General features: G+C 33.3%; 1 long non-coding RNA gene across 1 annotated transcript in view; it reads right to left on the bottom strand.

Annotated features, from left to right (window-relative positions):
- The window catches only part of LOC122798592, an 882,597-nt gene that overhangs the window by 127,721 nt on the left and 738,748 nt on the right, over positions 1–16,128 (bottom strand). The gene's annotated exons all lie outside the window — the stretch shown is intronic.

Raw genomic sequence — 16,128 nt, 5'->3', positions numbered from 1 at the left:
CCATTAGTTACTTCTAATGCATGCTGGCACAAATTCCTCCATTAGTTACTTCTAATGCATGCTGGCACAAATTCCTCCATTAGTTACTTCTAATGCATGCTGTCACAAATTCCTCCATTAGTTACTTCTAATGCATGCTGGCACAAATTCCTCCATTAGTTACTTCTAATGCATGCTGGCACAAATTCCTCCATTAGTTACTTCTAATGCATGCTGGCACAAATTCCTCCATTAGTTACTTCTAATGCATGCTGGCACAAATTCCTCCATTAGTTACTTCTAATGCATGCTGGCACAAATTCCTCCATTAGTTACTTCTAATGCATGCTGGCACAAATTCCTCCATTAGTTACTTCTAATGCATGCTGTCACAAATTCCTCCATTAGTTACTTCTAATGCATGCTGTCACAAATTCCTCCATTAGTTACTTCTAATGCATGCTGTCACAAATTCCTCCATTAGTTACTTCTAATGCATGCTGTCACAAATTCCTCCATTAGTTACTTCTAATGCATGCTGTCACAAATTCCTCCATTAGTTACTTCTAATGCATGCTGTCACAAATTCCTCCATTAGTTACTTCTAATGCATGCTGTCACAAATTCCTCCATTAGTTACTTCTAATGCATGCTGTCACAAATTCCTCCATTAGTTACTTCTAATGCATGCTGTCACAAATTCCTCCATTAGTTACTTCTAATGCATGCTGTCACAAATTCCTCCATTAGTTACTTCTAATGCATGCTGTCACAAATTCCTCCATTAGTTACTTCTAATGCATGCTGTCACAAATTCCTCCATTAGTTACTTCTAATGCATGCTGGCACAAATTCCTCCATTAGTTACTTCTAATGCATGCTGGCACAAATTCCTCCATTAGTTACTTCTAATGCATGCTGGCACAAATTCCTCCATTAGTTACTTCTAATGCATGCTGGCACAAATTCATTCAGCAATTTTAAGATACAGCTAGAAAACGTTTCTTCTTTTTCACACAGTTTTTACTACTCAGAAATCCCATGTATAGCTTTGCACACTTGTATGTCCATTCGACTGTAGCGCACAGAATCTACCATTACATGTTTCTTCCCAGACAGGAATTCCAGTTTCCTGAAATCTAAGATGACTGAAATCTTGACCTGTACCAGGTGCTTCGCACTGCCATCCTTATTGATGTTAGAACCTACGGTTCTAGACTTTTCTTCTCTTTACTAAGAAGTAGGCTTTGATGCCTAACATAGAAGAGAAGAGATATAACACTTCCTGAACCCAGCTTGTGTTACAGTCTGTACCATGATTTATTTGGCTTACAATACTTCTTCAAGCCAGTCCCGTATTTTACTGATGTGACTTTCAACTCTCCATGACTTTGCCTTATATTTTTATCCTGTCCCTCATAAAAATGTCTGATTTTCTTGTAAATCACTTGAGGATTGCAGATAGCTAATAATGCCAGATGTGAGAGCTTCATACTTTTTATTGTTCAGAAACTGCACATTGCTCTAGTTTTATTAACTTTTTATGTGAATTACTGTAATTTTAAAATTAGTTCTGATCTTAGGCCTTTGTTGTTCCCCCCAGTTATCTTTGGCTTTGTCTGGATTTCTTGAGGAAAGAAGCTGAGCAGTATATTTGCTGATCGTTTATTACATTGAGCCTTTATGCAGCTAACTGCTCTAAGCTTGTCTTATTGACACTATTAATTTATACTTCGTCACTGAGCATTATGTCAGTAATAATATTAATAATGGTATTACTTATTCTACTGAAGCATTCTGGGTAGAGCAGGAGGTAGTTGTTTGCTAGGAGAAAGAAAACAAAACACTGTATTAAACAGGGTGGTGGAAGCTAACATTTGCACTTTGTAGATGTTACGTGCATACTGAGCTTGTAACAATGTATCCAAGTTTCAGTATTTGATTTAATTTTGTTCAGTCACATAAACACAGCTTATCAAATTCTGCTCCAAGCTGCTGTCTCAAAGACTTGCAAATTCATTTATTTCCTATTTGACTGCACAGTCACTACTTATAACATTAAACAGACAATTTCCAAGAGCTATCTGTGCAGACAAAGGGCCCGAAATGATAAAACTTGTTTTCCAAGCCTTTAGGAAATCTTACGGGTTAGTGGAGAAAAGGGAACTTAGTGTGGTTGTCATCTGACTAAAAAATGTCTTTCTTTGCTAATAAGATATTTTTTCAGTGATGCAGATATAAAAGGTTATTTCAAGTGCGCGAACAGCACTTTTGATCACGGTGGGGCTTTCTGCAGCACAGAATGTTCCAACCTATTTTTTTTCATGCGACAATAACTACAGTGAGGTACACCAGATCTTTTTGGAACTGCAGCTAGTCATTTACACATAATATTCTCTACAGTCTTTTTTTCCCTCACAGTTCTGCTAATATTATTGCAGTATATTCTACACTTGGCTTTAGAGTGCAGAAAAACTCATATTTGTGAAATTCTTGCAAATATTCCAGGTTTATTTTGAGATAGCTTTGCAGTACAGTAAAACATCCTTTGCCAATATTTCTACATAAATATACTGAATATTTGTAAAGTTTTAGTTAAACTGTAGAAATAATTTTGGTGAAATTGATGATCAAACAATATTAGAATGAAATTTAATTGAACAATAAGTAATAATGCACCTGTGGGTTATATAGTATTTACTCTTAGGTACTGGGATTTCACCTTAGAGGTGAAGTCATTCTGTTTAATGAAAGCACAAAGTGTAGATAGCGTACAACCCGCATTCTTTTATTAATTATTGCTGTTTTACGGGCTGCTCAACTGTTTGTCACTGGATAGGTGATCGATTGCTGGCATCTTCTCAAGGTAACTACATTCCACAAAGAGCAAGAAAGTCAGTATTGCATTTTTCTCTCTTTCGTCCACTTCTCTGAGTTATTATAATCCCAGACTTACTATATATATATATATATATATATATATATATAAATATATATATATATATATATATATATATGTGTGTGTGTGTGTGTGAGACACACACACACACACACACACACACACACACACACACACACACACACACACATATGCAGTCATATCAGTGGTCTTCAAAGCGAGGCCCTACCCCCTGCAAAATTTGTGTTTTGCTGATATGACCTCTTCTGCTTTTAGATGACTTGGGGTCAAATAATCACGTCAATAATACATCTCAGTTACTCATAGAGAAGCCCTATTATACCTTGGCCCAAACGTTTGAGTTCTTTATTTATTTTTAATTATCATCCTGAACTTTTTATAGGTGATGGGTTAGTACTAAGCTAGCTGCCCTTGTGGGCCATTTTAAGTCTAGATAATTGCTCTCAAGTGTGAGAACCAAACCTTGTGTCTGTGAGGTAAACCCTTTAATCATTATGCCCCCCCCCACACATGACAGCTTTCCCCATGTAGATTTGAATCCACGACTAGCCAATATATATGCATGCTGCTGGTCTGTTGCTTTACAGGCTGAGCTAATAGCCATTTTGCATATCAATACACATTAAAAACAATTACTTTTAGTTTTGACTGCATAATTCACATTTGAGCATAATAATGGTAAAAAGAGGGAAGTTAATCAAGTTTCAAATAAACACTGTCACTTTTAGATGCCTGTTTAAAATGAGTGACAAGAACTATTCAGTATTACTTACATGTCAGGAGCGAAAAATATGAAATAGCAACTGGTTTATTTAAAACCAGTATTTATTTGGTAACAGTGCTGAAGTTATTGTCTATCAACATCTAAGACTTCTGTTGGTAAAAGTTTCCAACAGCTTGCATTTTTGTACTTGTAGCTTTGGAATTAATGTCAGATGTGCCTAAGCTTATTTAATTTAAAGGATCATATATGTGCATGCATATGAAAGTGTGTGTGTGTGTGTGTGTGTGTGTGTGTGTGTGTGTGTGTGTGTGTGTGTGTGTGTGTGTGTGCATGCCTGCATGCGTGTGTGCATGCGTGCGTGTGTGTGTATGTGTGTGTGTGTGTCTGTGTGTATGTGCTGGAGAGGGATGGGAGCTGAATACAGGCAGAGGCAGTGTTATTTTCTGAAGACAAACACTACCTTATTACTTTATACTATTCTGGAGCAGGCTTCTGCTTCAAGCATGTGTACTGCTTAAATCTTGCTCTAACACTGTCCTTACCTCAGTTAGATGAACCGTGGTTTTATTGGTTTAAATTAAAGCAGTAAACTATTTTATTATTATAAGACTAGAAGTGATGGAGACAAATGTGTGAACTAGTCTGACATATTAAGTGTATGAGACGAAAGAGTCCCGTGAATGAGAACTGATTGTGTTTTACTAGTTTTAGCAAGGCCTGTTTTAAACATCTTAAATTAAATAAGGTCACAGCATATGCATGTTAACGTTCCACTAAAATGAAACCATATTGATTATGCTGTACATTCACTGGGGAGAGGTAAGAATATGGTATAGGTACTGTATGTTCTTGGATGTTTCAGATTTTAGAACTGATCAGTGCACATTTTTTCCCCATAGATTATAGAAAATTTACCCAAAGAAGACTCAGCTGCTAATAAGGTAATTTATTTGATTCATGACACAATGTGAAGAAATTCGTTAAACTTTTGAATGGCATCCCTGAGAGAAGTCATTCTGCAGTTCACTGCATTATTCTTTATTGAAAAAAAAAAAACACTTGCAGGTAATGCACAGAATTAGGTGAGGCTGTTTATTTATTTGTTTTTTAACTGAATAGGTGAAGTGGCCAGAGGATACCTTTCAGCCATGATTTGGGCCTGTGGCACCCAAATTATGATTGTTTGCTTTAATTTCCTTGTGCAAAAAATACTAGACACCATATCAATGTTGGCATGCCTAAAGTAAGTAATCTCAAAAATGAAAAAAATATCAAGCCTACACCAAACAAATAAATGAAAGCAAACACTTTACATTTTTGACTGGTACAAGAAATAAATTAAAACCAGACAGTACCTTTAGATATACTTTGTCTGGAAATTGATACTGTTAAGGAAAAAAAATTTGATAACTTAACATTTAGTTCTGGACATAGGGTCAGCAGCATAGTTAGAGTAAAGGTTAGCACACATGAGTAATGATGGACGGAGGCCTCTGCCCCACTTTACTATCTTAATAGTGTGTTAACCCTAGCATTACTGATGTCCCTACCCCCACCTATATACATTTCCTTATGAAAATCCCTTTCCCTAAGAGTACCACTATGCAAGATAGCCACACACACTCAGATAAACACACACAAACATAACACCTCATCTATCCCCTTACCTAGGCCTTACTCTAACCCAATCCACAAGCACTCGCTCATACATACACACTTCTACCCCGATACCAAAACTTTTAGCTAATCTGAAAGCTTTGGCATTGATGTTCTCAGCATTGAAATTTCTGTCATGTGAACAAAATCACATTCAATCACTCACACACATATGTTCACGTTTCAATAAATGTGGATTTGACAAAATGACCTAGAATCCAAATTGCATATAGTCTTACAATTTCATACTTACGTCTTTGGTCAATATAACACAAATATTGTAATTCTGATGTATTTAATAGATGACTCTGGATCCAGTGATAACAATTTTACAATAAATCAAACCAGCTAGAATTAAAGTGGACAACATGGAGTTGCAAGACCATGTTAATGTAAGCAGCTGTTTTGTGGAAATAGATTGAAAAAGTAATTGACTGGTAAAGATTTAACAGTTAGTTACAGCTGTTGACAAGTAAAACAAACCCATCCTGAATTAGAACAAGTAACATGTACATGCAAGAATAAATTCACAGACACATGTACTTTGTGGGAATACACTGAAACATTAACAGACTGGTTACTACTTAGCAAATAACTGTAACTGTTGACAAGGGGATGTATCTTGTAATCCTAATTTGGTTACACAATATTTATTGAGGTTTTAGATTACAAAAATTTCAATACACTACTATTAAACACACCCCATCATATATGATAAACTGTAACAGAGACATCATTCAATATTCCGGACAGAATATAAAACAGAATGGCATATTCATTGTCATCATTTAAAATTCAAACTACCCTTCCCTTTTCTCCCTCAGGAGTTGTCAGCCACAGCTATACCTTCCAGTTAGCCCTACAGAATGCCATTCTCCATTAGTACACTCTATATTATAATGTAGCTCCACTTTCTGCCACTCTCTTCTAACCCTCTCTTTTCCTGCCCAGGTTTCCTGCACACCTGCCAGCCAATCATACACCTTCATATTATTTGTTCCTATTGTCTCTCTTACAGTCTAGATCATCTTTCCATCCTTTCATTGTTAAGATTTTCACTCATCCGTCTAAAACAGTGTTGGATTTTTTTGGATTTCTTCCATTCACGTTCTTCATTCCCCCTCTCTAAGTGGAAAATTTGCTAAGTACTATGTATTTATTTACCAAATATTTTTCTGTACTTTTCCATACAGCCCTTCTCCCCCACACTGTTTTGCTTAATTCATCTACATTTTCCAAATCATACAAAGATTACTTGCTTCTGCACAACTACATATACAACCTTCTGCTTCTCCCACCTGCTCTTCCTGAAAATGTCGGCATCAGTGTCCTAAAGCATCTATGCAGCCAGTGCATATATTTGTACCAAATTAGTGGGAGTGCATGCAGCATCAGTATTCTTTTCAAGCATACATTCCATGTAGATTTATTAAGTAATAGCTTAGTCCCAATTTCCCCATTTCCTTCTTGTATTTATTTATGTTTAACACTGCATAAGGTGGACCACATTTACATGTTTCAGTCTGTTCATCATCTGAAGTTTTCCTATTCTGTCCTCCATCTCACTCCCTGCCCCTGACCCCTAGCATTCCTATGCTGTCCACCTCACTCCCTACCACTGACCCCTAACATTCCTATGCTGTCCTCCACCTCACTCCCTAACCCTGACCCCTAGCATTCCTATGCTGTCCTCTACCTCACTCCCTACCACTGACCCCTAGCATTCCTATGCTGTCCCCCACCTCACTCCCTACCCCTGATGCCCAAAAATTCCTATGCTTTCCTCCATCACACTCCCTACCCTTGACCCCTTTCTTCTTTAACTCATTATATCCAAGTGATGCCTCCAGGTGCATCTGCAGTTAAATCCTACTGACGCCTCTAGGCATCAAATATTGCTTGTTTATATTTGCATCAATAATTCCAAAACCATGCTATGTACAGGGTTTTAAAATATTTCATCTTAAAGCTTGCACAGTGGCAAACTTAACTGCATTAATATTTGACCCCAATCTAGTGCAGGTAAAGAGATATGAACTTTTGTTCTTATGATATTAATTTAAATAGATATCATTTTCACATTTTTACAAATATTTCAACAAGCAAGTAATGCAGGCAGAACTCTTTAGCCTCAGATGAAAGCTCTTAGCTAGATGAATAAAATGCTGCTGATGGTATATGGGTAACTTGAGTGGTTGTTGAGATATTGTAAGTTGTTTCCAAAATATTACAAACATAATAGTTGCTGTGTTTACTGTGACTTGTAAAATTCAATTTAAGACCTAGAATCTAAAGAATATTATCACTATAAAATAGTTTGTGCCGAAGAGTTTGCCATTTATACTTCTTTCATAACCCCTATGGTTCCATACGTATGAACATTTGTTTGAAATGGGAGGGCATAATTTGATTCTGTCAAAAGACTTATGCCCCACCCATTGGAAGTTACACTGCAGACTTCCTGAACTCCATTGAAGTAGATGATTTAACTATTGTATAATTGCCATCCTCAGCTGTTTATCATGAAGCAATCTACCTTCTTGTATGCTATAGCTGTCTCTAATTTGCTGCAGCTTCAATACCACCCAGAAGAGCCTTCTGATCTATGAAACAGGTCTCATCCATAATTAATTCCCCAGCACTACCATCCTTTCCAATGTACAATTTTACCCTCAGTTGTACTTTCTGTGTTGTCCCACAGCCCTGTATGGAGCAGGCAAGCTTCCTAATTTCCCCTCATTTCTTTAGCATAGTTGCTTACACCATATAAAAGTAAAACTCTCGTATCCTCTATTCTCCCATCTCTTGGATAATCTTACCCTTCTATCCTCTGTCCTACTACTCCCTCTTGCCATATGAATTCATCTCACTACACCTGCACTTTATCCTTTTCTAATCTTTTTCAAAGGAAGCAGATGTCTGAGTATGTAGCACACTCTAGGGAGGATCATTGTTTGAATAAGGTTTATCCTTCCAGTTAATGTAAATAACTTATTACCCCACTCCCTAACGGCATCTTACTCTTCCCATTTTCTTCCACTTTTTGACCAGATATTTCACACTGTAGTCCAAATTTCATTCCCTCATTCCCCCATTGCACAATGTGAGTGTGCGCAAGTGACATAACTTTGTTTCTGTTTATTTTATTTATGCTTTGTTGACTGGAATTGACCCATTAGGTCATCGGCCTCCTTTCAGGGGAGACCCAAGAAGGTATTCATGCTGATTAGAAGAAAGTTAAATTTCGCTAGCATTGGGGAATTTTCCCTACTCCTTTCAACAAGTGATATCGGATCTTCTAAATCCATCTGGGCTGCAACCAATTCAGGCAGATGGGACTTTGATTTCTTTATTTGCTTATTTGTTTGTTTGTCTTTGTTGAATGGGAAAGTCTGATTAAGCAAAGCCTATTTTCAGTGGAGACCCAGGAAGATACATTAATGATGTTCGTGACAAACTATATCATTTGCAAACATTCATTAAATAGATAGTTCTTTTTTTTACTTAAATTTTTTTTTTTAGATATGATATTTCATCAGACATTACATAGATTCAGAATGAATAACATATATACAATTTTACAACCTATAAACCTCCTTATATTATTTAACTATATATATTGGTGTCTATACAGGAAACTGTATGAATACATTTAAGTGCATTGTGAAGAATAATAAATTATTTCATAAATCTTTGTCCATTTTCTCAAATATTTCTGTAATTTTCATCCAAGAGTTATAAAGTGATGTAGGTCTGGTTGTTCTGTTCTTCAGTGTGGATATTTCCATATGTCCAACTGTTAAACACAAGTTTTTAAATTCCTTAAATGTGGGAGAAGTCATACTTTTCCAGTGGATGGTGATAATTGTGTGTGCTACTGCCATCAATGTCCATAGCATTTTGAAGTATTTTTCTGGCACACAGTTCGGGATGGGAAAATTGAATAAAATCATTGATTTTGTTAGTTGATAATTATCATTAAAACAATTTGGAAAAAATAATTAATATTTTCCCAATACAAAGTGAGGAGACACTTGCATTCATAGAAAATATGATGCCAGTCAGCTCTTGTTTTAATTTGACATCTCCAGCATTGATCCTCACTAGCAAATATTTTGGCTAATTTATCTGGTGTATAAAAACTTCTGTTTAAATATCTCCAAGTAAATAGTTGCCAATATATTGACAATGTTGTTTGTTTTGAGGATTTTAAGCTAATCTTTTTTCATCTTCATTAGGAGGGTGGTTATTTATCTGTATGTAGTACTGCCATTAAGCATCTCTATAGTAGATTTTTGTTTTTTTAATAAGTTTATAAATATTAGATAGGTAGCTTTTTCCTTGATAATGTTGTTTTGTGATTATGATAAAGTATTCAATAAATTTGGGAACATTTTGTCTAACTGTTGTGTGCATTTGTTCAGTTTTATTTATAAAATATTGTCTTAGATTTTGCAGAAGTAGTCATGAATCATTATTTATATTATACTTGTTAATTATTTGTTCATTAGTTATTAATGTCTCTTGTTCTACTCGTTGATGCCAATAGTTTATTGAACTTTTCTTTAATGTAATTATTTTTTTGAGTTTGGAATGTATCAAGGATAGCAGGTGTAAAGGCTATTGGTTGAGTCAAAAAAAAAACAAGAGTTAACATTTGGGACTTTGTTTATATATGTTTTAAATGTTGTTAGGGTAATATTTATATATTTTGATGGAGCATTTCTCCCCGGGCCTCCGCTGAAAACAGGCTCTGTCCACTACTGTGGACTTTCTCGGTCAACAAATGATAAATAAATAAAAAAAAAATAAATAAAAATAAATGTATTGTTTTTTCCTACTAGTTGATCTTTTAATAACCAGACAAGGAGTGATGGTATAATAGTTAAATAGTCTTGTATATGACTTTGATTAAGTTCTATATAAATCTGCTCATGTATTTGTTTCCAAATAGGGTTGTGGTAAGTATTTAACCATAAGGTTATATTTTTTACTACAGATGATATAATGTATGTCTCAATGTCTGGTAGATTAATACCCCCTTCTTCCCATTTGGTAAATGTTTATTTAAGGCAATACATGGTTTATTTGGAAACCATAAAAAGTTTAATATTATTTTGTTAGATCTTTGGATGATATACTTGGGAGGTGCAATGAGAAACTTTGTATTAGGTATAGCACTTTAGGAAAAATGATTGATTTAATAAGATATAATCTGTCTACCATTGTAAACATATATTTGTTCCAGTTAGATATTGTTTGTTTTATTTTATCTAATGCTTTTTTAATTAAATATGTGAGTCTGTTAAATCCCCAAGTAGATATATACCTAAATATAGTATTTTGTTGTCTACTGCTATGTATTTGGAATATTCTTTGCTTATATATTTCTTTTTGGTATTGCATGACAATTTTTTTGTTTTGTATTCATTAAAGTGTAAGCTTGAAACATTTTGGAATTCTTTTATGTCACTGAATAATGCCTGTAAAGATTTGTTAGTGTCTGAGAGGGTTAGAAGTATGTCATCAGCAAAGAATTGTAATTTAAGGTTTGATGTTTTGTTAATACATAGTCCTTTAATGTTGTTGTTTGATCTAATTTGATTTGCAAAGGGTTCTGTTATTAGTGCAAATAATAGTGGTGATAAAGGGCAACCCTGTTTAGTTCCTTTTTTGATTTGTATAGGTCCTGATCTATATGATCCTAATTTAACATACGCTATATATTCTTTATATAATGATTGAATGAGAGTATTGAAAGTTATGGGGAATTTATATGCATTCAAAACTAATGTTAGAAAATTCCAGTTTACTGAATCAAATGCTTTATTAATATAGGTTCACAGGTTCATAGGTAGGTACTAGGCTACTGGCCCTAGGGCCTATATAAGCCTAGCCAAAGGTACCCTGGCTTTAGCCACCCAAGAAAATTAATTTCCTGTGCCACTGTCGAGCAGAGCCACAGAAGTGATCCCTGGGGTGAATTTCCTATTTCCCATCCAATCATCAAGATTTTTCTTGAACAGTGCTAATGAGGAGCTTTGTTTGATATAGATAAGTAGTTTGTTCCAGAGTATGGGAAGTCTCTGGGACAGGAATCTATCCCTCCAGCATGTTCTTTTATTGTGGTGATGAGGTTTAGGCCCCTAGACCGTGTAGCTCATAGGGATTGGGATTTCTTTAAGTGGAGCATGTCTAAAAGCTCTGGGTTTGACATAGCTTTGTGTGTTAGGCAGAGATCGCCTCTGAGTAGGTGATATGCAACGGAGTAAAGCTGCAGTTTTTTGAGGTGGTCTGCATAGGGCATCTCTTTGAGGCCAGTAATCCTCTTTGTGAGGTATTTCTGTGGCCTTTCCAGTTGTTGTAGATGTCTTGTGAGGTACATACCAAAAGGGGCATTGTACTCTATAATGGGTCTAATGAGTGACGAGTAGAGGGGAAGAATAGCCTCTTTTTTCCTGGATGCGAAACCTTTTGTGATGAGGTGTGCCACATAGAAGGATTTCCTGACTACTGTGGCGATGTGATTATCAAAGGAAAGACTACTGTCCACCTGTGTCCCAAGGTCTCTTATCACACTTTCAGTGTTAAGTAGACTACCAGCTATGTGGTAGTTCATGGGTACTGAGTTTTTAGCAAACGGTAGAAAAAGAAAATTATGTTTAAATCAAGATTTATATGTTTAGTATATTCCCTTAGTAATAAGATTATTTTAAGATTGTCATATGTGTTTCTTCCTTTAATAAAATCTGTTTGGTCTTCATGGATTAACATTGGGAGAAAGTGCTTGATTCTGTCTGCATATATTGTCATTAACATTTTGTAATCTATATTCAATAATGATATTGGTCTATATGAAGAGCATTGTTTCTCATCTTTGCCTGTTTTGATTATTGGGGATATCAATTAATATTTCCGAGAGGGAGGGATATTTATATCTTGTTTAACTATGTTATTTACTTTTAAAAGTAAGGATATAGCCCGATTAGGTATTAATTTATACATTTCAGGTAAAATATTGTCTGGGCCAGGTGCTTTATTTACTTTAAGGTATTTAATTTGTGATTTCAGTTCCGTCATTGTAATTGATTTGTTTATAGTGTCTATTTGTTCTTGTGTTAATCTAGTAAGAATTTTATTTTCAAGGTAATTTTTTATATCTTTGATGGGTATTTCTTGTGAATTTGAAGAATTATTAGAGTTATATTGCTGTCTAAATGCTTCCAGAATACTATTTAAATCGGTTACTTTTTTCTTTGTATTAGGTATATATATTTCTTTAATTTGTTTGCATTTTATTTATTTTTTTTTTGTTGTGTTTGCTAATTGTTTCTGGTACATTGGATTTGTGGAATAAGAGTTTAGTTTTATCTTTTCTAAATGAATCATGATTTTATGATGTAATATTTCTGCATATTTATTGTTGGTTTGTAATAGTTCTTGAACTGAATCTGTATTTCCTTTTTGAACTTCCAGTTTCAATTTATCAGTTTTCTTTTGTAATTCTAACATATCTTTGTTCCAGGTTTTCCTTTTATTAATGTACCAAGCTAGTACTTTCCTATATATATATATATATATATATATATATATATATATATATATATATATATATATATAAGGTTTTAATGAGTCCCAAATATATATTTCTGAAATATCCGCTGTTGCATTCAATTCAAAGAAAGTTTTAATTTCTTTTTCATAGAATTCTTTAAAATTCTGTTAATTTTTTGATATAAGTGGGTATTCTTGTGATGGGATTTGTATCTGTGTTCTTAATTTCTATCTCAAAAACTAGTGCATTATGATCAGATAGTAGACAATTAATTATTTTAACTTTATCTATTTTTGTTATTAAATCATTAGCTATATATATTCTATCTATTCTAGAGTTAGTTTTATGCCTATGGGTGTAAAAGGAATAAATTAATGAGTTTGGATCAACAAATTAATTTATGTCTTTTATGCACATTGTGTCTGTGAATTTTAGAAGTGCCTTTGATATAGGTAATTTTCTTCTTGTGATTTTTGAATCAGTGTCATTATCATTTGTTATACAATTAAAATATCCTGCTATTACTAGGCTACCTTTAGTTAAATTAATTATTTCTTCAAATTGATGTTTAACTGTTCCTAGTCCAAGTCCTGGTATCCAGTATAGATTTACTAAAGTATAAACTTTTCTATTGAGTTCCATAGACACTAGACAAAACATACCTGATGTATCATGATAGGTGTTGATTATTTTGGGAGATATGATTTCATTACGAATGAATATGGCTACTCCTCTTTTCTTTTGTTTATATTGAGAGTTTGTTAGTACAGTGTAGTTGTTAATATTAATATTATTTATATCTGTGTCTGACAAGTGAGTCTCTTGTAGGAATACTATTTGTGGCTTATGTAAATTTATATATTTGGATAGACTTCTCCTCTTATTACAGTTGTTCAGACCATTAACATTTATGGATAAACACTTCATGTTTAGCTTTATGTTTGTTTTGTATGACAGTATATGGGAATATCTGTAACCCTTGGTTTTGCTTTATAAAAATGTTTTGATTTCATAATCTTCATATATGTAATGTGTGTACTTCCTGCAGACACCAAACCATTATAACAAAATAAATGAATTACTAAACTTAACATTTCTAATCGTATAATACATTCTGCATCACTATTAGGTAATAAACCTCTTTGCCTGGCTAGTAATACTACCCAAGCAAACCTTCTAACCTTGTGAATAGAGTTTGGATTTATTTTTCTAGATCTCAAAATCAATATATTATTATTTTCATACATTAAAAGAATAATATAATCAGCTAATAGATAAATAAGTAACAAAATATATGAAAGTATTGCTATCTACATTTCTAAATCTTTGCAGTCTATTTAAATATAGCAATAATGTTTTACGTTTATATATAAGTTTGTTTTCAGTCTGGATTCAGAAGGCAAAATTTCAAATTTAACATTTAGTGTTACTTCAAAACCATGTATGCAATACAATTGTTTATGATTCATAATGAAAATATTTCAGTACCTTTATATGAAACTTGAAATAGGTAATTAAATCAGGTTTCAAATTATTTTATATATATATATATATATATATATATATATATATATATATATATATATATATACACACACAAACACATACATACACATTCACATACACATACATATACATACACACAAACACACACACATACATTTTCCCTCTCAAGTCATTTAGGTACATTTGATTTTTTTCTTCTTTGTTTTATATTTATAACAAAACAGCTTAATATTAGTAATGATCTTCTCAATAAGAATTTCCATCTGTGTAATGTACTGAGAATATTTAAAGAACAAGTTTATAATGAGTTTCATACAAGCATATAATGTAATATTATGAAATAAGGAAAGTGTAATTCACTTCATCTCATCACGTCTGATTATACTGAGTCCAATGTTAAGTTGTCAACTGTATTATAAACAATGAACAATGATAAGTAAGCATATCACTTAGAATTAAGGTGTTTAAACACTTAGCATTGACTGTTCTGTTTATTCTTGACAGTTCATGTCATAATATGCTGAGTAGCTTCTCATGAAAAGCGCTAACTTGATGTTAAGTAGTACTGTGAATCATGAGCTGCAGGTTCCTATAATGTTAATTAGGGCTAACAAGTATTCAAAATTCAAAAGATATGTTATGACATTTAGTATCTTGAAATTTCCAATTTAAAGCAGATTTTATTATGCCAATAGCAGCGTGATAACTAAGCACAACTGCATACAGCTTGTTATTTAATAATTTAAATTTTCCACCATATATTTATGTCAATAGAAGTGTTTCTTTTCAATAAATTCTTGTAAGTTAAACAATTCATTTCAGTTAATTACTATTAAAGAATTTTCATTAGTGAATTATAATGTACTTTGAACTAAAATTATCAGATTTAAATAGATATAGTATATTGACTTTATATAGGGTACTTAATTTACTTTCCCATCAGACAAATACTTCAGAATGATATTATAGTAGCCTCTATGTTATTGTTAGTATCCTCTATTGAGACAGAGGAAGAGAGGGAAAAAAACACACTCTTCATCACTCTTAGAATACATCTATATATCAATACATAATGCAATATCACCGAACAAGTTAAATATTAGATCAGTTAATCTATAGCAGAGCTGGAACTCTATTCAGGTTCCTCTTACAATTAATATATAGATAGCCCAACAGGACATCTGTAATTATCCACTCACTATGTCAAATGACATGAATTTTAGCCTTTCAGTTGCTTGTGCCAAATGACCAATAACTATCAACAACATTAAAAGGGCTATGTCCTTGTAGTTGGTAATGTCAGCTATGTTACTGATCAAATAGTTTTCCTGATATCTAAATATTCTGATATAGCTGTAGAAATTTATATTATATATCTTGACCTTAGGAATCCTTTGTGATGGAATAGTAAAGAATATGACTTTCTGTCTGTAGTTTTCTTAAGTAAATACACTAGGTGCATAGAATTTTAAAATATATATTTAGTTTAAATATAGGGTAGTAATGTGTATTAGCATGTGTAATTGCAATTTAGTTAAATGCTGGTAAATTACTAAGCTTGTATATGTTAATGGCCTTATTAAGGTATATTGTATTTGTTGATAGCAACTTATTGTCTGGTCATCTAAATACAGTATAATGTATAACACTTATGGTAATGAAGTAAATCGTTGGATTTATTTTTTGTTTTATAGGGTATAGACATGATGTTTAAAATGGGTGATTCCTTGTTAAAGCTTATGAGATTGTTTAAGTAACTGAGTTTGTGTTTAATCATTAGATTATTTA

This window comes from Protopterus annectens, chromosome 1.part0, assembly GCF_019279795.1.
Source record: "Protopterus annectens isolate FY-2018-M chromosome 1.part0, PAN1.0, whole genome shotgun sequence".
Lineage (NCBI taxonomy): Eukaryota > Metazoa > Chordata > Ceratodontiformes > Protopteridae > Protopterus > Protopterus annectens.
Note: the sequence above shows the minus strand (reverse complement) of the source record. Positions and strands in the feature narration are given on the sequence as shown.